This window comes from Sturnira hondurensis, unplaced genomic scaffold (assembly GCF_014824575.4).
Source record: "Sturnira hondurensis isolate 20B ecotype Veracruz unplaced genomic scaffold, ASM1482457v3 Scaffold0022017, whole genome shotgun sequence".
In the NCBI taxonomy this organism is placed as follows: Eukaryota; Metazoa; Chordata; class Mammalia; order Chiroptera; family Phyllostomidae; genus Sturnira; species Sturnira hondurensis.
In genome coordinates this window covers 6471419-6496009 of record NW_028094648.1, presented here as the reverse complement: position 1 = coordinate 6496009, position 24591 = coordinate 6471419, and the positions used below count along the sequence as shown (strand labels likewise).

Below are 24591 nucleotides of genomic sequence, written 5' to 3'. Positions count from 1 at the left end.
CCAGGTAATAACTGAAAAATACAGCTTGGACTCAAGGCCTTGCAGAGAGCAGGTCCCCGCAGAGGGTAGAGGGGCCGGGATGGCGTGAGGCCGCCAAGAGGTCAGCCAGAGGGGCAGGGCCACAGCGGCGTGTAGGCCTCAAGCTTCGGGTCTTCTAAATTAGCTGCCCCAGGGAATGGAGAGAAAGGTCGGGATGCGGGGCTGGAGGCGGAGTAGGGCGCCCTTGGAAACCGCACCGAGTTTTGTTCCCTGGGGGCCCGGGAACGCGGCGCTGCTACCTGGGTCTGGCAGGCGCAGAGGTGCCCTATGCAAATGGTTCACTATTAGGCGAGAAAGAACTACTTCAAATGGGCCTTTGTAACCTTCTATAGAAAATCGAGGTACTCTGCATGACAAAGCACAATTAAGCTTTCTATTCAGGAGTTCTGCAGCTGGTAGCCCATTGGGAAAGTGGGAGGAAACGCGAATATATTAATAGTGTGGCTAAAGTTTTTTTGTGTGCGTGTCCTTTTCTGCGTCGGGGAGGGAGAGGAGCGGTGGGTGGATCCGGAGGGGAAGAAGGCTCCTCCTTGGATGCTTGCCACCTGAATGACATCGCCTCTGCCCACGTGGAAAGCCCCGCTTGTCTAGCAGCCAGGGCATCCAGAATGGTCGCGGCGACCCTGGCGCGCCGAACAAGGCCGGGGGGACCCCCGCGCACGGGCGGGGTGGGACGCGTGCCCCAGCCTAGCCTTCTCGTCCCAGTGCTCTGTGCGTAAGTCCCCGGCTGTTCTCGGTCTCCCTCGCAGAAGGCGGGCTTCGCCCAGACGTCGCGGCAGGTGGTGCGCGCAGGAGCGCAGGAGGGGGACGCTGCAATCCGAAAGCTGTGGGAAGGGCAGACTCAGATTTGCAGTCCAACTCCAGCCTTCTCCACACCTCCTCCCACAGGTGAGGTTCTTTTCCTAATCGTTGTTTTTACCCTCACCAGAGAGAATTTTTTCCTTCTTACCCAGTTATGCTGGCTGTTCTCCATTTGCTCCTCTGGCCTGCTGGGTGCCCTCTGACAGCGACTTCTGTGGATTCTATCATTTCCTCTTTAACTGCTCACCTGCAGCTTCTTGCCTCCACCTCCCTTTGGGTTTGGCGAGGGAGTGTCACCGCAAACCACAGCAGAAGCCGAAGCCGAGGAGAGAGAAGTGGAGGAAATCCACTGTTTCGGGGGGGTGCCACTCTCTAGACATCCCCTTTCCCTCTGAGAGCCTCTTTTCCAAGGCTCCAGCTCTCAATCAGGCTTCCTTTGTGACTTTCTGAAAGAGGGTGGACATGACTTGAGGCTGTTAATAGTCCCTCAGTGCATCACAACCCTCAGCAGCTCCCTTGGCCTGACACGGTCTCTTCATCGAACAGCTTCTTCAAAAATTCCAGCTCAGAGTAGTTGCCTGGTGGTTCAATTTCTTCTACAACAGCAGGCCAGTTGTCTCCTCCCATTAAAAAAAGAGGTATTCATTTATTTTTAGAGAGAAGGGAAGGGAGGGAGAAAGAGGGAGAGTAACATTGATGTGGGAGAGAAACATCAGTCAGTTCCGTCTCATAGGCCCCCATCCTGGGAACTGTCTGGAAACAGAGGCAAGAGCCCTGATCCTGAATGGAAGGAGCAACTTTTCTGTTTGCAGGACTACGCCCACCGCACTGAGCCACACCACTCAGGGCGTGTCTCTGCACTTTGGTGGGACATCTCCTTTGAGAGGAAACTCCACACTCGAGCTCATTCCACCTCAGACTTTGACCCTTCGGAGCTCTTCCTTGTGTTGAATCAGAATCTTCCTTCATAGTTTCTGTCATGGATGCTGCCATGCTCTTTCCCCATGGAGCTCCCAGGTGTTGTTTTTGCCCTATTCCCAATTGTGAGGTTCCTGATGACAACAACTGTGTCTGTCATTTCCACATCCTCAGCATTCATCATGATGCCCAACAATAGTCAATGCTCAATAAGTACTAGCTGAATCAACACGGCATTCTACTTCAGGTCTCTACCAGTTCCTGCCATCAGGAGGTTAGAAACAGCTCTATTTCATTGTAGCTATATTGTAAGAAGTCTGTCCAGAAAGTATTCAGCCATGTAATATGAAAAATGGGAGGATTCTAACCTGGCTGGTGTGGCTCAGAGGATTGAGTGCTGGCCTTCGAGCCAAAGGGTTGCTGGTTAGATTCCCAGTCAGGGCATATACTTGTGTTGCAGGCCAGGTCCCCCAGTAGGGGGCACAAAAGAGGCAATCACACATTAATGTCTCTCTTTCTTCCTTCCTCCCTTACCTTCTCTAAAAATAAATAAATAAATAGATAAAACCAATCTTTTAAAAAATGGGGTCATTTACTGAAGAAGATACAAGAAACATTGTACATAGGACAATGACACCTCAGTCCCCTTCAAAGTAGGCACCTTGGGACCTCATGTAGTTCTCCCAATCCTTATCACCTGCCCCACTGTATTTTCCTGAATCTCATTGATGGTCCGAAATGTCTTCTCTTTCAAAGGCGAGTTTTGGGAAAAGCCAGAAGTCACAGGGTGCTAAATCTAGGCTGTAGGGATGCTGAGTCACCTGGGTGATTTGGCATTTTGCCAAAAACTCTGCATGAGGTGTGACGCATAAGCAGGCACATTGTTGTGGTGAAGCTGCCAATCACCAGCTGCACGTGGCTGTGGCCTTCTAAATCATCTGAATAGTTTCTGAGGAGGGATGTTCAAGCTTAATGCAAAATTTGATGCAGATTCATAGCTCTACTCGATCAGTCATTTTGAATGTGATGGCCACACAGTACATGTGTTCACTCAACAGCATCTACTGCCCCCACTGACTAGTACAGTGAAGTCATCACTGTTCACACATGCACATTCCAGCCCACTCTCCTTGGCTGCCAGGTTACAATGATGTCTCACGAACAATTCTCTTTATATTAACAATGGCTGGACTTTTTCCAGACAGACCTTGGTACATATAGGTGATAAATATATATAGGACACACATCATATATAGACACATATAGGACAAATATCCTATATGTAGGATAACTATACATAGGATATAGCAAAGGTTCTGGAATTAGTCTGCATGCTCCACCATTGACTAGTGTTAGGACCATGGGCAATTCACTTAAATTTTTTTTCATTTTCCTCATTTGTAAAATGGGAATAATTGATAGTATCTTCCTAATAAGGAAGTTGAGGATTAAATAAGGAAATATATGTTAAATATATGGCTATTTACATAAGTTAGATACATTCTAACTGAAAAAAGACCTAATTTGAATAAAGACCTAAAGGGAATGTGGAGAACTGACCCCACATGTGGCTTACTGAGGCAAGGAAATTTCGAACAGAGATAGCAGCAAGAGCTAAAACCTGCCTGAAATAGTTGAGAACATGCCTGAAACAGTTGAGAAACAATGAAGAGGCACAGTGACTAGAGGAGAGAGAGTGTGTCTATGGATGGGAGAGGGGAAGGTCAGAGTGGTGATGGAGTGGGTCCTGTAGGTTATAGTAAGGACTTGGGCTTTCATTCTAGGTCAACTGGGAAAACTTAGGAGAATTTTGAGCAGAGGAGTGATATGCTGTAACTTAATGACAAATTGGGTTGAATTCGGCTGCTGTGTTGAAAGAAGGAGGGACATTAAAAAGCTGTTAGATTAAGCAAAGAGATGGTGGTGTGGGCCAGGTTAAGGGTAATGGGTATGGGGAGAAGCACTGGCTTTGGGATCTAACTTGGGAGAGTGGCCAGGATTTGCTGACAACCTGAATCTGTGGCCCTGAGTCTTAAAGCCCTGTGAGCTCATAAGGGAGCGAACATAGAGTAAAAGGGGAAGGAGTCCAAGGACGAGCCCTGGAGAACTCAGAGATCTAAAAGCATGGAAAAGAAAAGTCATGGAGATGGTAGAGAGCTAGCAGAGAGGAAAACAATGAGGTGAGTCGTATAAACTGGCACAGCTTATTGCCTGGAGAGAGTTTCCCCGACACAGTGCCGGGCGGTAACTGAACAAAGGCCAGCAATCTCTCTGAACTGAAGAGACAGAATTCAGAAGTAGAAGAGACCAAAGTGGGTAGAATTCATAAGACAGAATACCTGTGCAGTAGCAAACTGCTCAGAAAGCTCTAGAAATCTGCAGAAGTTCCCCCTCCATCTATTAGCTGATTCATCAGTACATGAAGAACATACCTGAGGCCGGAGAACAAACACCACGAAAAAGCAGACTAAACAATTTACCATCTCACACATGCCTGACAATGGTTTGTGTTCCCTCTGGCCCACATGAAAAGACCTTCTAACACACAGGGGTCTTTCACTCAAATAGCTTACTCAAAAGGTATTACCTCAGTAGCGGACCTGAGTTATCACCTTTCCTCACCTATTTTCCTCTCACTATGGCATTTCCTTAATCTAACCCCCAGAAAGGCTTGCATCTTCAGATGGGCACTGGGCTGATTTCTCTGTGCTCATAGAATCCTTCCAAAGCCAGAAGTACTAGGGTAGGTGACATTTGCATGTATGTAGTCTCAAAACAAAAGCCAACATGCCCATCTTGGGGGAAATCTCAGAAAATGGAAATGGAACAGACAAGTTTGACCTTTGAGGCACGTATGAACCGAAAGGTATTGAGCGTCAGGTCTGGATGCCCTGGGAATGCTCAGAAGAGGAATGGCCCAACACAAGAGGAGTGGGGAGCTGATGCCTAGCAAAAAAACTTTGCTCAGGAATGCACAAATTAAGATTGATGTTTGGAACTTCGATTTCTACACTTTGTATTGTTTCTCTTTTCTCATAGTAACAGGTCTACCTTTCCAACTCTTTATTCAATCAAGGAAGACACAGTGAGTTTAATGGGTTTTGACTTTCACAGTCAAGAAGACCTGTCAATATTTCATAGGCAAGCAGAAAGAGGCACTGAAACAGCCTCATTAAAATCTTTTAGTCACTTTCAAAAATCCAAAGACTGGTTCTCTTTTGCAAAGCTTTATTCTCTTGTTATGAATTTCTCTCTTTGCTGAATTGCCTTTTGTGATTGCTCAGTGATCAAGTGGCGTGTACCACGTACACGAGTCAGCCTTATGGGTCCAGCAGCGTTGCCTCAATAGCTGACAAGGTGAAATTGAGTTGTGGAAATGTGCCTGTTTACAGCGTTAACAGCAAATGGCTGCTGGTATCAAACTATGTTTGAAAAAAGGATTTCTGCATATTCTCTGGGCTAAAATGACATCCTTAAAAAAGGATATAAAATAGTGGAGGTTTCATTAAAGACATGAAAGTTTGAGTTGTGATTTCTGGCATAATAAAGAGTGAAGCACCCTGGCTGGTGTAGCTCAGTGGATTGAGTGCGAGCCTGCAAACCAGAGGATCGCGGTTCGATTCCCAGTCAGGGCACATGCCTGGGTTGCAGGCAGGTTCCCTGCAGGTCAGTTCCCAGCAGGGATGCACAAAGGGCAACCATACATTGATGTTTCTCTCCCTCTCTCCTTCCCTTCCCCTCTAAAGATAAATAAATAAATAAAATATTTTAAAAAAAGAGTGAAGCAAAGTTTTTGAGAGATATGACTTATTTCATTATGTTAATCAACAGATACATGTGTGGTTATAATAACATCACCAGCTCCATGGATGTGGTTTTACTAAATATAAAATAATATATTATATAATTAGAAGTTTGCTTTTCTGCGTTCTCTTTTTAAAACTTTGTTTTATTTTATTTTTCAGCTTTATAGAGGAATAATTGACAGATACAATCGTGTATATTTAAAAACCATAGCACACATTAAATCCACAGGTGTGTTACCTGACCAACTGACATAAACAAGCAGAAAGGTGTCAACCAAACCACAGTAGTGGGCATACTGTGGTTGCCTTCTCAGTATTTCCTGGGGCACTTGCCCCATCCTGACAGCACCTAGACTTCGGGGAACCCACCCTTCCCTATAGGAGTAGTCATTTGCTTGGTAGTGTGGACCCTCTGCTAGCTCTAAAAGTAAGCTTCAATTGCATAAATCCATCCACCAGGATTTTTTGAGATTGGCACCTCTTCTTGGGCTAAGTTCTGAACAGCTTGAAAGATGAAGCAAAAAGTAAATGTGAAGGTCCCAAACAGCACTTTCACTGCCACCCAGGCCAGGATAAGACACGTGGCTTGGGTCTGCTAAACAAATGGACTTACTAATACTCAACACCAAATTATGTAGATTTAGGCACCCTTCACAGGCCACAGTGGCAGGGCCTGCTACACAGAGTAACGGAAGAGAGCTCCCAAAACGAAGGACAGAGCTGAACAGAGCATCTGTTAGTCTTTACAAAATTGCCGAATCAGATGAGAGGCTGGAGATACATTCATTGAAGCAATATCAGGAATGGGAAAGGACATTCTTCATAAGAAACACCGTCTCATCCCTCTTGCCACAATGATTGGTTCAGGGATAGCTAGTGGCCTGGCCTAGGCCAATCGGTCACTGGAAAATTTCCCAGTCTCAGACACTGGTCGAGATTGCCTGAGTCGCAGAGCGGAGCGAAGTGCAGGAGTTTGGTACTGGGAAGGGCCTTTGGGAGGAGCCCTCTTGATGTAATAGTCACTTTGCTTCCAGGAGGAGAGTCAGTTTGAGAATGAAACTGCCGTGGAGGGGAAGAGAACTGTCCCCTCCATATACAAGGGAAATACAGAGTTGGAGTCTGATCGAAGTTAACCTGAAATCGTCCCCACCCTTTTCCAGTTAAATGAGCTAATAAGTTCTTTGTATTTTCAAAGGCAGTTTGAATTACATTTTTTTTGTCAGTATAACCAAAATTATATCAATCAGCACATGTATATCTCAGTTTTTAAAAAACTGGACACAAATCACTTCATCTCTAAGGATTTTATAATTGACCCTCTGTATATTTATACTATAGTTGTCTGCTGACAGTTTTGCATTACTATAGACTATAATTTTTGTATACTAAATTTTGTATACTTTTCTATACTATAATGCTTGTACTTAGCTGTAACTTAGTGTTTCATAGCATATTTTTTCTTTCCTTTTTAAAAATTTTATTTATTGATTTAGAGAGAAAGAGAGAGAGAGGGAGATCCATTTGTTGTCCCACTTATGTATGCATTCATCGGTTGATTGTATGTGCTCTCACTGGGGATCAAACCTGCAAACTAATATATCAGGATGATGATCTAACCACCTGAGCCACCCAGATAGGACATTTTTTTCTTTCAATCTATTTATGTCTTTATGTTTACAATGTATTACTTATAAACAGCATATTTTTGAGTCTTGTTTTTTCTAAAATCAAGTGCATTAACTTCTACTGGAGTGTTATGCCATTTATATTAACTTAGCCACTGGAATGGTTGGTTGAATGGACGCTTTTTTAAAAAAATTCTCATTTGTTTCTCTGTTCTTCTTTTCATGACTTTTTAATAAAATTAAGTGTTATTTTTGTATTCCACTTTATTTTTCCTGTTGGCCTCTTAGTAATACTTCTTGGTATTCTTTTAAGTGGCTACTAAAGATTGCAGTATGCGTTCTTAACCTATCCTTATTATACCACTTCATAAACAACGTGAGAAACTTGCTACAGTGAGGTTCCAGTTGTCACCCTTCTGCCATTGTGCTATATATTTTTTATGATCTGTTATAACACATTGTCGTATGTTTTTAATCAATAGTCTTCTGAAGAACATGTTTAAGAAGAGTATTTTATTTTATTTTAATTTTTTTAAATATTTATTTATTTATCTTTAGAGGAGAAGGGAAGGAGAGAGGAAGAGAAACATCAATGTATGGTTGCTTCTCGTGCATCCCTTGCTGAGAACTGGCCCCTGCCGGGAACTGGCCTGCAACCCAGGCATGTGCCCTAACTGGGAATCGAACCGCGATCATCTGGTTTGCAGGCACACGCTCAATCCACTGAGCTACACCAGCCAGGGCTAAGAAGAGTATTTTATATTCGTTCACACGGGGGCCCTTCCAGGGATCCTTTCCGGCCCAGACTTCCACGTGGAGTCCCTTTCCTTGAGCCTGAGAACCTTCTCTTAGTGTTCACCCTCAGTACACAGGTCTCCAAGGGACACGCTCTCCATTTCGGTTTTTATTTAGCTTTTATTTTTAAAGGGTATTTTCACAGGATATAGGATTATAGCTTGACAGGTTTTTTTTTTCTCAGCTGTCATTCTATTGTTTTCTGGCTTTCCTTTTTTTTTCTGATTAAAAGTCAACCAACATTTTTCTTTTTGTCCTCCTAAACATAATTGTCCATTTTCCCTCATCTGACTGATTTAAGATGTCTCTAGGTATGGTTTTTTAAAAAATATATATATTTATTGCTTAGTGTTTACTGAGATACTTGGATATATGGATCGATTTCTTTCATGAATCTTGGAAAATTTTTGGCCATTATCTCTTCAACTCTTTTTTAAAACTATTTTTAAAGATTTTATTTATTTATTTTTAGAGAGGGGAAGGGAGGGAGAAGGGGGGACAGAAACATCCATGTGTGAGAGAAACATCAACTGGTTGCCTCTCGCACGTGTCCCAGGCCCACAACCCAGGCTCGCGCCCTGACTGGAATTGAGCTGGTGACATTTTGCCTTGTGGGACAACACCCTGCCAACGAAGCCACTCAAGTCAATGCTCTTCGACTACTTCTTTCGCCCCAGTCTCTCCTCCATTCTTAGATACCAGCTACCTGCGTGCAGGATTACTTCATATTGTCCCATAAGTCTCTGACTCTTTGCAGAGTTTTTTTCCTTCACAATTTTATTGTTTCTTCAGTTTGAATAATTTCTATTGACTTTTTGGGGGGTCATTAACTTTTTCCTTGTGATATCTATATGATATTAAGCTCACCCAATTCATTTTTCATTTTAGATATTGTGATTTTGTCCAAGTCCTCTTTTTCGAGTTTCTATTTTTCAGCTAAAATTCTCCATCTTTTTGCTCATTTTGCCCACCTTTTTATCTAAAATCTTTACTATGTGTGTAATAGTTATTTAAAAATTTCTGTCAGCTGGTTCTAACACCTGGACTACATGTGAATCTGCTTTTATTATTTTTTCTCTTTGCTATGGGTCACATTTTCACATACATTGTTATTTCTTATTTCAAACATTTTATTTGTGTTTGTTTATAAATAACATTTATCCCTAGGAAAATCCACTCCCTTTCCTGTATCAGGAAGCTAGGTTGTGAGGCCCGATCTCTTCAGTCTAATCGGAATTGGGGTTTTCACTTCAGTTAGAGTCAGTTCAGTTCACCTCGGGTGTCAGAGGTGGTCAGCATAATCCGGTCCTTTCCTCCAGCAGGACTTTGCCATCTAAGCACCGTGGAACAATGAGATCGCTAAGCTTTCCAGTTCCGTCACCGGTTTCTTGGACCACAAGAGTCAAGCAGGTAATTTAAGAACACGAAGCCATTCAGAGGGGGCCGTTTTAATCTGGAGCCAAGGGGGAGCCACACACCAGCTCCATCCCGCCGGTCCTGTTCCAGTCCAGGTGGTTGGATCCTCCTCTCTTTCTGTTTTTCTCTAAGAATCATGAAACTGAGATCCTTCTGTAAAATTCCCCAATATTTCATGCTGGCAAATAATTAAACATTCTTTCGAACCATGGTACAACCCTAGCAAAATATAGCGATTAACTTAATTCAGTCCGTGGACCGCCAGTTCTCAGTCCCCAGTGTGGTCCTACTTCCTCATATTAGATAAGAAAGCTGAGGTCCCAAAGAACTTAACCTTAGTTCAGCAAAGAGAACTTTCTGAAGTTAAACATTTCTTTTAATTCTTAGAGGCTAAAAACGTTTCTAATTTGGATGCCAGTTTTTCGTCAGAGATTTTGCAAGCTGAAAAAATACAGAAACCGCTCCTGCAATCGACTGTGGAGGGTCATCACATTTCACTGTGGATTTGTCACTGTGAAGACAGATGTACCAGTAGTAGTTCCAGATAATTAAGGAAAAATACAAATTTTAAAAACCCTCCATCATACCCATTTTTATCTTATAGCCGTATATAATTTTGTGGTGTATTTCCTGAGAAACAACTATTCCTCCACCTGCTCAAAACTGTCTTCTGAGGGCATGGGATCTACCAGATGATAAAACTATGGATATGTATTCCTGGCAAGTTTTGTTGTATTTCAAATTGACTTTTGTTTTTCATGTCTTTGTACTGAAATCTTATTTGCTATTTATGAAGACTTACTTGTTTTAGCTGCATTCTTGTTTGAAATGACAAAGAAAAGACCATCAGTATTTCTCCCTCAAACTGTTTTAATATTTCTATTTCCCTAGACATAATTTCTCTGATAAACATGCTTATGGGTGCTGGGGTGCTATATTAATAGCCTAAAATTATTAGGCTATTATAATTATAGCCTAATTAAAGCCTAAAAATCATTCTTTGTCTTATATCCCTCTTCACATATACACATATACTCATCCCTTCCTGCTTACCACATGCACAGAAACGCAATCCTGCAACTGACTGAAATGAATACGTTTTATGATGTATTTTTTTCTCTCCAAGCTCTAAGAGAAAAACTGGCCAGAAGCCAATGGCCATTAAGAACTCATTGCTTGCCAAGCAGCCACTGTTATTTGTTCAAAACATATTCATAGAGTTGCCCCTGCAACAACTTGCAAAGTAATTTAAAATCACGACCATCCTTTTCCATCCCCGGCAACTTTACATTTCAATGCCTCGCTGAACATTTCAGGAATAATCAATAGGACTCAGATTTTTCTCTTTTAACTTGCAGGCTAGAAGTTTGAATGGTCGAGATGGAATGTCTTGGGAGGTTTGACTCAACTCCTTTTCCTTCTTCTGCCCCTAATGGAGGCGTTCTCTAAGATTCCCTTCTTTTCTTGTTTTCCACTTTCCTCCTCAGAGTGCTCACTTCTCCAGTGGGATCGCCGATCCCTTTCTTAAGGAAAATTTGCATATCTGACATCTTGTGTGTGTGTGTGGCAAAATATACACGACATCCAATTTACGATGCTGACGATTTTTAAGTGTGCAGGTCAGCGGCGTTGAGCACATTCCGGTTGTTGGGCAACCGTCACCATCCCTCTCGAGAACTTTTTCATCTTCCCAAATCGAAACATTTTACCTATTAAACAATCATTCTCCATTCCTCCCTCCACACAGCCCTTGCAAACACCATTCTCCCATCACAGTGTATTCCACTGTATGGATATACTACTTTTGTTTATCTGTGCATCGCTGATGGACAGTCAGGCTGTCCCCACCTTTTGGCTATTGTGAGTGATGCTGCCATAAAGTGGGTGTGAACTATTCTAACGCCTCTCCTGGCGACCTGTGTCCTCTGTGCCATCTCCACTTTTCCAGCTCTTGCCGGACGCGTCCGCCTGGCTGTGCTGTGGCTGGTCACTCCATCTCCTTCCGCAGGAAACTCCGTGCCTCCAGCCACGCAGGCTTAACCTAGACAAGGTATCTTTTCTTTTCCATCCATTTTTAGTGTCACTGCCTGAACTTGGGCTCTTAACATTCTTACCTCTTAATGCCCTCAATTAATTAGTCAATTCATGAAGCGTGCTGTACGTTTTTCTGCCTCAACATCTTGGCTATGCCGTCCTCTGTACCTGAGAGCTCTTCTTCACCTCCGCACCTTTTCTCCTCTTCCCAGGACAGCTTCCTGTGCACCCCAGCACACACCAACTTCTCCCTTTCCTGGATGTCTTTACCAGCTCTTATGAATCTCTCTTTTAGTCCTTAGCAAATAAGTGTCTTGGAATTATTTGTCCACTTCCCTGTGTCTGAGTTCCATGACAGATTGTACATCTTGGAGGACAAGGACTGCATCACTTACCGTTTCTGCAGTGACTGAGTATTTACTATGTTTTTGGCCCTGAGCTAGGGTTACAAACTGAGATGGTACATGCCTCCTGCTTTAAAAACACTCCAGTTCTAATGGAGATGTAGCCCAAGAACAAATCGTTATAATTCAACCTGAAAATGGCTCTAGAAGAGCCATAGACAGAGCTAACTTCACCTAGGACAACTGAAGGGGGCTTATATTTGCCGACACTTCCACACTGACACATAGCCCACTGAAAATAAGCTCCTCTTAGGTGACAGATAATTCATGGTTTTCACAATTGATTTTCCTATCTCCCTAGGGACAGAAGCTGTCCATGCATCTGCCTGCAGGGTCCACATGTTTGTTTTAAACTACTAATTGTTGGGGAAAATAGCCTGCGCCTAAGAAACTGGCGTGCCAGCCCTCACTCACAATTCTGCTTTATGATGGAGACACGTCATGACCTTTCTCTCAAAGATGCAGTGCCCCTGGGACAGGGAAGTGTCAGGATACAGGTGTCGCCTCCCAGAAGCCTGGGTAAGTGACTTGGAGAGTACAGGTGGCAGCACTCATTTCTCCAGAGAAGGCCTCATCCACATTTGAGAGGTTATGTCATTTTTGATGGGAGCGGGAAATTGATAAAGAGCTATCTTTGTTCTTCTTGTTCTGATGCGAATTTCCCAAAGCCTGCTCAATACTGCAGATTTCATGAGTTAAAGAAGAAAAAGCCTTTCCTCGTCTTTGAGGAAAGATCTGCCCCTGCTGGGATGTCATTCTAGCTCATTAAAGCTATGTCTGCAAATGTTCCTCACTTGTAAATGAAATTGTGAGGATATTCATGTCTTCATTTACCCACTTATTCATTTATCACCTGTGCAGGGTCTCTGAGAGGGGCTTAGGACAAATCACACAAATGGTGTTTGCAACAGAGCTGATAATCTAGTGGAGGCCACAGACAAAATAAAGTCACAGACAATAATGCGTTAAAAACTGTGATAAATCCTATGAAGGAAGCGCAGATCCTAGTGATGGAGAAAAATGGAGAAAGAGCCTTCTGAGTTTGCTCAGAGGAGGGCTTTTCAAGGTGATGACACTTAAGTTGACAGAAAGATGAGAATGAGGCAGGCACCCGAGCAGTAGAGGGAAGACTATTTGGGGAAGACAGGGTTCTGGGGTGGAGGGACCACCAGAGTGGGAGGCAACAGACACAAACACTGTAGAAGGGGCAGCGTGACATGGTGAAAGAACAGAGAAGGCTACCAGATTTCCTGGTTCAAGTCTCAGTTCTGCCTCCCACTGCACTGCATGTGTTTCCCATGCAAGTTGTGAATTCCATGCCTTAGTTTCCTTATCTATAAAATGGGAATGAAGAAATACTGCCTATCGTATTGAGTTCCAAGAGATCCCATAAATCCAGATTTTTAGATAAAATTTCCCAATTTTCAAAACTGGACCACTCATTTAAGATGGATTTTTACCCACTCACTGAGAGGGTTAAGCCAGTCTGTGGGCTTGGAGGACACCAGCTTGCCTCCTTTTGTTCAGGAACTCATGTGCCATGCTACATAGTCAGGATTTTTTTTCTCCAAGTGTTGTGGAAACTCAGTGAGGTGACGCAGTCTGCTGGATGTTTTAAAGATGGTGTGACTGCCTACTAGAAAGTGGGTGAGAGAAGGCGATAGAAAAGCAGTAAGTTCTAATAAAACTTCAAGGCCATTTCTGGAGAGGCCCCAGGACACTTCAATAGCCCAGGCCACCTGATCAGTTATTTCTTTTTCATCCCACCCAACAGAATTCCCACTGGGCCAGAACGATCATTTTAGATAGTCTCAGTCTTCATTCCTTTGCTTAAAAAAATATACAAAAACCAGACTTTATTTTTTAAGGTGGTTTTAGGTTCACAACAAAATGGAGGAGAATGTACAGAGATTCCCCAAGTGCTTCCTGACCCCACGGGCTCACAGCCTCCCTTGTCACCAGCATCCCCCACCAGGGTGGTGCAGTTTTCCCAAATGACGGATGTGCATCAACACATTGCTGTCATCCAAAGTCCCTGGTCTGCATCAGGGTTCACTCCCGGTGATGCACATTCTGTGGGTTCGGACAAGTGCACGATGACATGTCCCCACCATTACCACATCGTGCAGAGTGGTTGCACTCCCCTGAAAATCCTGTGTTCCATCCGTTCATCCCTCTCTCCCTCCTAATCCCCAGTAACCACTGACTGATCTTTTTACTGTCTCCATACTTCTGCTTTTCCCCAAACATCCCATTGTTGGCGTCACACAGTATGCAGCCTTTTCATATTGGCTTCTTCCACTTAGTTTTATATGCATGTGTTTTCTCCATGTCTTCTCATGCCTCCATGGCTCATTTCTTTTTAGTGCTAAATAACATCCCATTGTCTGAATATACACAATTTATTTTTCCATTAACCTACTGAAGGACATCTTGGTTGCTTTTAAGTTTTGGCGATTATGAATAAAGCTGCTCTAAACACCTGTGTGCAGGTTTTTGTGTGAACAACTCTTTCGAATAAATATCAAGCAGCACAATTACTGAATCAGATGGTAAAAGTATGTTTAATTTTGTAAGAAATAACCAGTCTTCCAAAGTGGCTGTACCATTTTGCATCCTCAGCAGCTGTGAATGGGAGTTCCTGTTTCTCCACATCTTCACCAGCCTTTGGTGTTGTCAGTGTTCCGGACTCGGGCCATGATAATGGGTGTGCGGTGGGATCTCATTGCTCTTTTCACTTGTGTTTCCCTGACGACACTGTTGTGGAGCGTCTTATCAGGTGCTTATTTGCCATCTGTACGTCTTCCTTGCTGAGATGTCTGTTGAGGGGTTTGGTTCATTTTCAAATCAGGTTATTTATTTTCGTATTGTCGAGTTCTAAGAGCTTTTTGCATGTTTTGTATCTATTTGCTTTCGAAAACCCTTCCCTACCTTATATATTATTTGTTCATGCATTCATTAAGTTAACAGGTACTTATTCGGTATGCTCTCCTATGCCAGACACTGTTATAAGCGCTTTACATCTAGTTCTCACAGCTTTCTAAAGGTAGGTACATTGTTATTTTAGTTTACAGCTATCTTACCCAAGGTCACACTGCTAGAAACTGTAAAGAGTTTCTATCTGGGCAGTCTTGCTTCAGAAGGTGCTCAGCATGTATTTATTAGATAAATGAATGATACTAAGATGCTTTTTCTATTTACCCTTTCTGCCTTGTTCTCTTTGGTCCCTCCCCTTTTCTATTATCTTCCAGTTCTGATTCTTTCCTATCTTCCTTAACTTTTTAATCTTTTTACTTGATGAGAGATGGTTTTCCTTTTCTTATTAATGGGATTTGAAGCAAAGGGCTGCTATTTTTCCCCTTCAAATTTTTATCCTCATTTTCAAATATGTGGTCATATAATGCTGTTTCCAAAAAATATGTGGCAACATCAGCAAATGGCATCATGGGTTAGAGGTGTCACACTGTCAAACACGATACCGTTGAAAATAAAATAGAGGAGAAGGAGAAGAGCTCTACTTTGCACTCAAAAAAAGAGAGAATGAGTAATATTTTTCAAATGCCTTGGTATTCTAAGTCTTTCAGTGGTAGATAAATATGCTTGTATTTGGAAACTGTTTTCCTATGAAACATGTCCACACTTTAATTTGTTTTGGTTATTAAACTTGTGTAACCTACTGAAGCAGAAATGAAATTAGAAAAATTTTGTTAGGGTTGAAAGTGGCAATATTCTTCAATCTAGACTGCTTTAAAATGAGACTATTAGTTGCAATAAATGTTTTTAATCCCTAAAATGCTTGTTACCTGATACCTTCCAGTTACCAGCAAACACAAATGGCTTCACTTTCCTGTGCACAGATGCGTTGTGTATTGTAGGTGGTGCTCCTTCCGGGAGCTCTAGTTGGGTTCTCTGGACAAGAGCTCCACGAGGCAGGGAGGGAAGTACGCGCTTAGACCAAGAGACTCTATTTGCCAGGGGGAAAAAATAACACTAAGAGGGCAAGGGACCTGGCAACATTTCCTAGAGGAACAAAAGAGGCTGTGGAGAACTCCAGAGAAGGCCAGATTTCCCTTCTGGTGGGGATTAGTCCTGAGGAATAAAAGGAAAGGTGAAAACTGGGTTTGTCCTGTGTTGACAAGTTTTTAACCCTGTAATACACACCGCACTGAACTATTCTCTACTCTTTTATACCATTAGGGCATATGTTTAGAAAAGCTTTCCTGGAATTTTGTGTCAGTCCAAACATGGGGAAAACTGAGTGTAGCAGAAACAGTAATCAGCCAAGGCCTCTGGATTCCTTCGTCTACCAGCAACTCTGCCCGCCCAGCTTCAGGTGCTCAACCAGCAGGAAGAAGACGTGGAATGCAATGACCTAGACATTTTCTTTCAGTTGTAAGAGTCAGCCACAATTCTTTTCCTTTATTTTTCTTTCAATTTTGTTCTTCACAATAAACTCTCAAGAGATGCCTCACAAGAGAAAATGTGAAGTCACAGTTGATACCTGTGACTTTCTCCCTTTTGTGTTTGGTTGGCCATCTAATAATCCCTTGGTTTTAAAAAATCCTTTGCCTCGAGTTTCCTCACACAAATCGAGTGGCTAACAACCAGCCTGGGTCACAGGAGTTTGCCCCTGCTGCTCAGTGGAGGGAACCCCTTTGCCCAGCAGGGGTGGAAATGCTGGCTCACAGGTAAAGATGCTGCAGGGGCACCTGGGTGTTGCTGTGTCTGATTTCATTCTTGCACCTTGTCTACCTGGACCTTTACTACATACCGTGTGGACAGAAAATGGCTGTCTTTCACTTTGCTCTGCTGTTAAATCATGACACTATATATGTACCAAATTTCTAAAAAAAATAATGCGTCAAGGATGAGAAGAATGGAGAAAGGAGAGAGAGACAGACAGACAGGCAGACAGACACAAACACATTGATTTGTTCCACTTCTTTATACATTCACTGGCTCCTTTCTGTGTCTGCCCTGACCAGGGATGGAACCCCCAACCTTGGCATATGGGGATGACGCTCTGACCAACTGAGCTACCTGGCCAGGGCTCCATTGGCATAGCTGGATTTCGGATCTCAAATTGTTTAACCAGAGTCAGGTCCATCTCTTGGTTAGACTTTCCTGTGTGTTGACCTTGCCCTCAGGCTAGTCCTTGTTGGAAAGGTGAAATCCAGCAGATGGTCAGACTACTCTTTACAGCTTGCCTACAGCAGCTCAGAGACTGCCCACTGCCTGATTTCTTAAGCAAAAGGTGTGGGGCTTGCTCAGAGTTGGTCTGATTCAGTGGAGTGTCACCCCCAAACTAGTCACATAGCTGTGGAGGTTGGGGGTGGGCAGGGAAAAGGGAGGGTGCAGGAACCCTCTGAAAGGCAGGCCTTAGTCACAGACCAACACAGAAAGGACTCACGGACATGGACAATGGTGTGGTGATTGTGGGCGGAGGGGGCTAAATGGTAATGGAAAAAATACAATGAAAAATTTTTGAAAAAAGGTCAACACAAGGAGCTGAGACTGTAGTCAGCTCACCCGTCTCAGCTGCAGAGACTGAGAGTATTAGAGAGGTAACACTTCCAAAGACAAGGAGGGGTGCCATCACTCCGAGAAGAGTGAGTGATGGCTGGGCCAGCTGAAAGAACCAGGACTCACCTTATCCCACCACATCAAACCGTTCATTCAGAGTAATAAGTGCAGGGGGACTGGGCCGGCAGAGAGGACCAGGTGTGGGTTGGCCGCCCCACTAACCCAGCATTGTCTTGTTCTAAGGATTGATTGGACCAAGTGCTAAACGTCCCGTCCACTTCTCCGGTTATCTTCACCGCATCACGAGTTAGAATCCTTACAAACCCTTAGAAAAGCTGCTCCTTACAGCGAGTACACAGAATTTTAGTGCACTATTGTTTAAATGTTCAAAAGAGTTTCTTTTTCTCCCATCGCATGTGGGCTTTTCATAGTGTGCAATTTTCCTGCATTGATAATCATGTATTTTGTTTTAGGAAAATGCATTTTGTCTTAAAAAGCTTTTCACACAACCAGAGAAATGCTCGGCTTCATTATCGATATCCCTGCACAACCTGCTTTCCCCCCTGAGAATATTCAAAATGGGTGGCAAAACTCAGACGAATAGCAATTGAAAGAGAAAACTGAAACCAATTTGATTCTCGTAATCGAGAAATAATTAGGTTGTGCATGACAATATTAGGGTACTATAAAGATGACTCTGCGTACTCCTTACACTTTCCACTTCCCAAAGTCACCGTTTAAGTTGAGCTTTGTGATATGATAATGCAGGGCCTGTGCACAGAGAGAGAGTAAACTAATGCAAAGACTCTTCTTATGAATAAGAAAAGTGAATGTTTTTTTAATTTCAAGGTAAATGTGTTTAAAATGCAATTTTTGGAAAATGTAATAAAGTCAAATATAAATATTGTGAACAGATGTTTCATAAGAGGTTTCTGAAATGAATAGTCACCATCTGGAACCATTTACGATGAGAAGAAGGTAAGCATGCACCTGCTCCTTTCTCTAAAAGATTTCATCTCTGTATCAAATTATAAACAAGTGAAGCATTTTCCATAAAAATGCTCTATTCTCCTTGCCAAACTGTTTAGAGAGATATTGATAAGAGCGTGGATGGTTTAGAAAAGTGTGCTTCTAACAGGCTTAGTTGTTTTCCGATTTCTTTGCTTACTTGTAATTTTTTCAATCAAACTCTTCAAAGTGGGTGCATGTTTTACATGTTGACAGACATGCCCAAAACCTGAATGGACAACGCCACTGCCATTGCCACACCATCACCCAAGGTGCTTATTTGCCCGTTACCGTGCATTCTAGGTGTTCCATACAGGGAGCAACTTGCACCAACTGATGGAGTGTTTATTTCATCCTTCGAATCGGGGCTGAACTAAGGACTTGCTTTGGCCAACAGAATGCGGAATAAGGGACTGTGTACCAATTCCAAGCCTAGACCTCCAGAGGTTTTGCATACTTTCAATCTTGTGGAACCCCGTGGTAGCCTCGTAGATAAGCCTGGGCGAGCCTGCTGGAGGCTGAGCGAGCGACCTGTGGAAGAAAGCCCAGTTGTCCATGTGAGGCCTGCTGGAGCAGCTTGCTGCCAACCAGTGCCCCACCACGTGAGAGCCAGCCCAGATCAGGGTCTCAACCTTGTACCTATAGCAGGAGGGTTTGGGTTTCTCAGCTACTAATGCTTGCCATTGGAAATGCAAGTTGGTAAAGGTGCAGAGAGCTTCTGGCTGCTACCTTTTTTTAAAATTAATTTTTCTTATTTTGAGAGAGGGGAAAGGAGAGAAATACCAGTCAGTTGCCTGCTGAATGCACCCCAGTTGAGGGCCTGACCCACAACCCAGGCATGTGCCCTGAACCAGGGATTGAACCAGCGACCTTTTGTTTTGAGGGACAACGCTCAAGCAACCGAGCCAAGCAGGTCCAGGTTGGCTGCTATCTTTTTATCTCTTTGGACTATAGGGAGGGAGGTAGAGTTGCAAAGATGTAATTCGAAAGAGAAATTACATCTTTGTAATTTCTGGGAAATGGGAGGCAGATTTCCATATGCAGGCTAGAGGCTCTAAATAAATGAAACAGAAAAAATATATTGAGGGAGTGTAAGAATATGGTTTCTTTTTCTTTCTTTTTTAAAAAAATTGCATAGACTGATTTTGGAGAGAAAACAGAAGAGAGAGAGAAACATAAATTTGTTGCTCCACTTATTTATGCATTCATTGCTTGCTTCCTTTTTAAAAAAAATTTATTTATTTTCAGGGAGGGGAAGAGAGGGAGAAAGAGACAGAGAGAAACATCAATGTGTGGTTACCTCTCACATGGCCCCCACTGGGGACCTGGCCTGCAACCCAGGCATGTGCCCTTACTGGGAATCAAACCTCCAGCCCTCTGGTTCACAGGCCTGTGCTCAATCCACTGAGCTATACCAGCCAGGCGGAATATGGTTTCTTACTCAAGAACATAATCTAGTTTTAATAATTTCAGCATTTTAAAAATATAATTACAAATTAGGCTAATCTCTTTGTTGAAACCCATCCTTCTTACAAGTGAATTCTTGTCTCAACTTTGGTTCCTTATACGGTATGTTATTTTAAAATATTCATTAATTCATTTATAAATCAATTCTACTTGTTTCCTGGCTAATTAATTTAATTAGCGTAGTTTTATTGTAACTGAGTTAATTGGACTCTATTAGCTCCATTAGTACAGATGGACCTGACAGCTTTCAACACTGGATCTCAAAGAGTAAAGAAACCAAAGGTTAATTTTTTCACATTTTGGTGACCTCCCTGGCACTTATCTTCCACTTTTCCCTTTCTCCTTTCTCCTATCCTGTTTATTTATTTTTTAATTTTTTCTAATGATCAATTTTAGAGAGAGATAGGAAGAGGAGAAGAGAGAGAGAGAGAGAGATCCAGAGATGGGCCCTGACTGGCTCACGTTCCAGGGCCACTTGGGGTGCTTCTGGCGTGAAGCACACACAGCCAAAGCCAGTAAGATGCAAGGAGATGTTTGCTGGACTTTCGATGTGGAGGAGCTTGACCATCTCTCTGTACGGTGTTAAGATAGGGAATTATGAAAGTCATTTTTCTGTAAAGAGAAGAGATCCCAGAGTTGCCAGAATGGAGCCTAAGGTGAGCGAAATGAAAAAGAGCAGATGGGATAGATACAGAGGGAAAAAATCGGTCCTTGGAAATATCGCTTGACCTGTTGGAATCAGTCTTGCCTGAAGTTGACTTTGCCTCTGGAATTTTCATCGATGTGATTAATAAATACTCATTATTATTTAAGCCAATTGAATTGTTTTTTTGTTTTTTCACTTGCAACTGAAAGACACTGACTGATGCAACCTTCATCTCTTATTTTCTCGCTTTGCTGCAAGCATCCTAGTTCAGGCCCTCTTTCCTCTTGCTGGAACTATGGCAATACCCTTTCAAATGCCTTCCTCCTTCCAGTCTGTACTGCTGTGACCTGTACATTATTTTGTGGATAATACCTCTTAGTTACAGCTGTGATCATACCCTCTTGCTCAAAAACCTTCAGTGATTCCTCAGTGCCTACTGCATTAAAAACTAATTATGTCCTCTTTTGACATGCCAGACCCACCTTAGTGAGGCCCAGCTGTTCTTAAGGTTTCCTGTGACCTCTATTCCCTGTTGGTAGGTACAGAGGATCCTTTCTAATCTCTTTCTTATTGGACAGGTCAGTAGCGTTTAACATTTCTGATTGCTCTCTCTTCAGACATTCACTTCCCTGGTTTGTGTGATACAACATTCTCCTTTTCCAGTCAGATCCTTCTTTACCCAGTCATCAAAGGTTGGAATTTTGCCAGGCTGGATTCTAGGGTTGTTGCTCTTCTCAGATTATACACATGTGATGGACTTTAAGCTCCTTTTAAACCCTGGCTGGTATGGCTCAGTGGATTGAGTGCTGGCCTACAAACCAAAGGGTTGCTGGTTTGATTCCCAGTCAGGGCACATACCTGGGTTTTGGGCCAGGTCCCCAGTAGGGGGCGTGTAAGAGATAATCACACATTGATGTTTCTTCCCTTTTCTTTCTCCCTTCCTTCCCTTCTCTCTAAAAATAAATAAGTAAAATCTTTTTAAAAAAGCACCCTTTAAATGCCAATGAATTTGGAATCCAAGCCTCCAACTGAGGTTGCTCCTCTCAGTTTCAGACCCCAATATCTACTTGCACATTGAACATCATTGTCTCAGACATGTCACCTTGTGCTCAAACCTGCCCTTCCTCCAGGGTTCTCAGCCCCGTGAACAGTTTGCACTGTTACAGTAGAATGAGCAGCCAGAGGGGAAACGAAGGCAGGGAAGAGACGGGATGTATGTCCCACCCGATGACTCAGCAGTGCTTGAAATTCTATGTATCTTTTCCACTGTCTGGGAAAGAAAGCCTTTGAAACTCTGCTTTCATCCCAAGGCCTGAAAGGCTGAAAAGGGCCCAAAGTGCTTGAACGAGGAAGCCCATTAATACCTTTGGGTACTTGCACCCTGGTCCTGGAAAGCTGGCACCACCTTTACCTATCAATCAATATGTAACTTCTTCCCCCTCACCCATAGTCATCAAGACAAAGGCCTCAGGGACTTGGCCCTCTTGGCTTTTTGGCCTCAGCCAGGCCACCAGCCTCAGGACACTCAAGTGCTCGCCACCCCAGCCCTCACTTCTCCTGCGCTCGCCACCCTGGCCTTTGGGCTCTCTTATCTTCGCCACTCTTACCCTGCTTCACCCTGAACCTATGCCTTTCAACACCCCCACCCCTGCCTTCACTAGGCCTGCTCTCTTCTATGAGAATGGATCACCAATAAACTTTGTTTGTGTGTTAATAGACTCACTCATCTTTAATTCTTTATTGCATTGGAGAGAAGAACTGAGTTTCTGGAAGTTTCTCCTGGAGCAGCACCACCTATCCTGGTGCTCAAACCAAAAGTTTGGAAGCTATGCTTGGCTCTTCCATCTCCCTGATCTTTCCAATCTGATCAAACTCGAAGTCGTATTAATTCTACCTGCTGCATACCTCTTCACTTTGGTACTTCTCCCCAATCCCTACTGTCACCCTCTCGTGCCAGCCATAGTCACCTGTCCCCTGGTTTATTACAACAGTCCCCTAGCGGGTCTCCTGGCTTCCACCCTGGCTCTCTTTCTTTTCTCTCACCACCTGAACATCATCTTGATGAAACACAAAACGTGATCATTCCACTCTCTTGCATACAGTCTCTTGACTTCCCCATGCCCTGAGAATCACACCCAAATTCTTCCCATGGCCGTGGTCTCTGATGATCCAGACTCCCTCCTACCTCGCCAGCCTCATCTTGGGCCCGTTATCCCTCTTACCCAGCTCACCACATTCTTCTTTGTCCTTAGGCTGCACCTAGACTGTTTCCTGTACCAGCAGTATTGTCATCCTCCTTTCTGCTGCCCGAACCCAAGGGCCCCAGATTGTCAGCGAATCTCTTCCCACCCTGTGTCCCCTCCATTTTTCTAATGTTCACCGCAGTTGGGATGCCCCATTCAGTCTTTGTCTATTTGCCTGGGCCTTCAGCTCCATGAGGGTGGGGACCGTTTCTGATTTGTAACCTTTTTTAAAAAAATATTTTATTTCTTTATCTTTAGAGGGGAAGGGAAGGAGAAAGGGAGAGAAATATCAATGTATGGTTGCCTCTTGTGCATCCCCTGCCAGCAACCGGGAACTGGCCTGCAACCCAGGCATGTGCCCTGACCAGGGATCGAACCAAGATCGTGTGGTTTGCAGGCCCATGCTCAATCCACTGAGCTATACCAGCCAGGGCTGATTTGTAACCTTTGATACTAAATGTTATCTTTCCATTGGAAAAAAATACTTTGAAGAAAAAATGAAATCCAAAAACGTACCTTTTTTTTGGTGCTTACCTAAAAACAAATATAAATTCTTATTTTAAAAAAAAGTATGTTTGCAAACACATAAAGAATTAGAAATAAGTGTAAAAGGAAGATAAATGTTTTGCGTAAAATAAATATCTTAAAGCATAGTTTTAGCTTGCAAAATTAAGAAGTGCAAACAGCCCTGACTGGTATGGCTCAGTTGGTTGGAGTCTCAAAAAACAAAAGGTCGCCGGTTAGATTTGCAGTCAGGGCACATGCCTGGGCTGTGGTTTGGTCCCTGGTTGGGGTGCGTGTAGGCATGCACAAGGCCACTGAGCAATATATTTTTTTCACATCAATGTTTCCCTCTCTTTGGAGAAAGAGGGAAACTTCCTCTTTCTCCGCCCTCTCTAAAAATAAATAAGTAAATAGACAAACGTATATTTTTTAAAAAGAAGTACACCAGTCAGGGCACATGCCTGGGTTGCAGGCTAGGTTCCCAGTTGGGGGCACTGGACAGGCAACCACACATTGATGTCTCTTTCCCTCTCTTTCTCCTTCCCTTCTCCTCTCTCTAAAAATAAATAAATAAAATCTTTAAAAAAAAGAAGTGCATACAGATGCATTTTCCAAAAGAATATTTAAAACCCATTATTTAGATGTCTCTTAAAAGGCAATACTTACAGGAAAGCAAAGGAGTGAAAATCTTCAAACCTCTCCAGCACAGTTCTATCTTTGTACTTATTTGTTACAATGGACGGAATTGCTAATAAGAAATAAGTTAGATAGGTGATGTACATAGAGAGGCAACTGCTAACTACAATGTTGCAAGTTAAAAATCTGAATTATAAACATTGATTGTCATTACATGGGGTTTCTTTTGATAAGATCCTTTTAAAAGTAGTTTAAATTTTAGTTTAATGCACTTAAAAATAAAATTTATGCCATGTATCAAAAGAAAATGTGGGCTGATTGTTAGTTCAGCCTTTGTGTTTGGGTAAATGAGTCAGAACCTTCCAGCACCTCAGCTTTTCTGAGGTGGTAAACTAAGATTCTTGGGAATCTTTATTAACTCTTTCTAGCCACAGGGGCGTTGTTCTAAGAAGCTGCCATTTGAAAGCTGTGGGGAGAAGGTGGGAGGGTACAGAATGCAAACTGATTTTCTCCTCATTCACTCAGTAAACAGTTACTCCCCATGCCCATCAGCTATTAGGGTTTTAGGATCTATGTCAAACACAGACCTCAGGGGTTGGGTTCTTTTTTAATCAGCATGTTATAACTGCATGTAGGGCCAAAAATATATTAAACATAACTTTAGATATTTTGTGATCTTACTGATGGTTGATTCTATTCATAGTTCTATGCTGAGTGCCCTATATA

At 42.9% G+C, this 24591-nt stretch overlaps 1 pseudogene; it reads left to right on the top strand.

Annotated features, from left to right (window-relative positions):
* Window positions 1-647: 647 nt before the first annotated feature.
* LOC118978599 (40S ribosomal protein S2-like) overlaps window positions 648-24591 on the top strand; it is a 54484-nt pseudogene continuing 30540 nt past the window's right edge.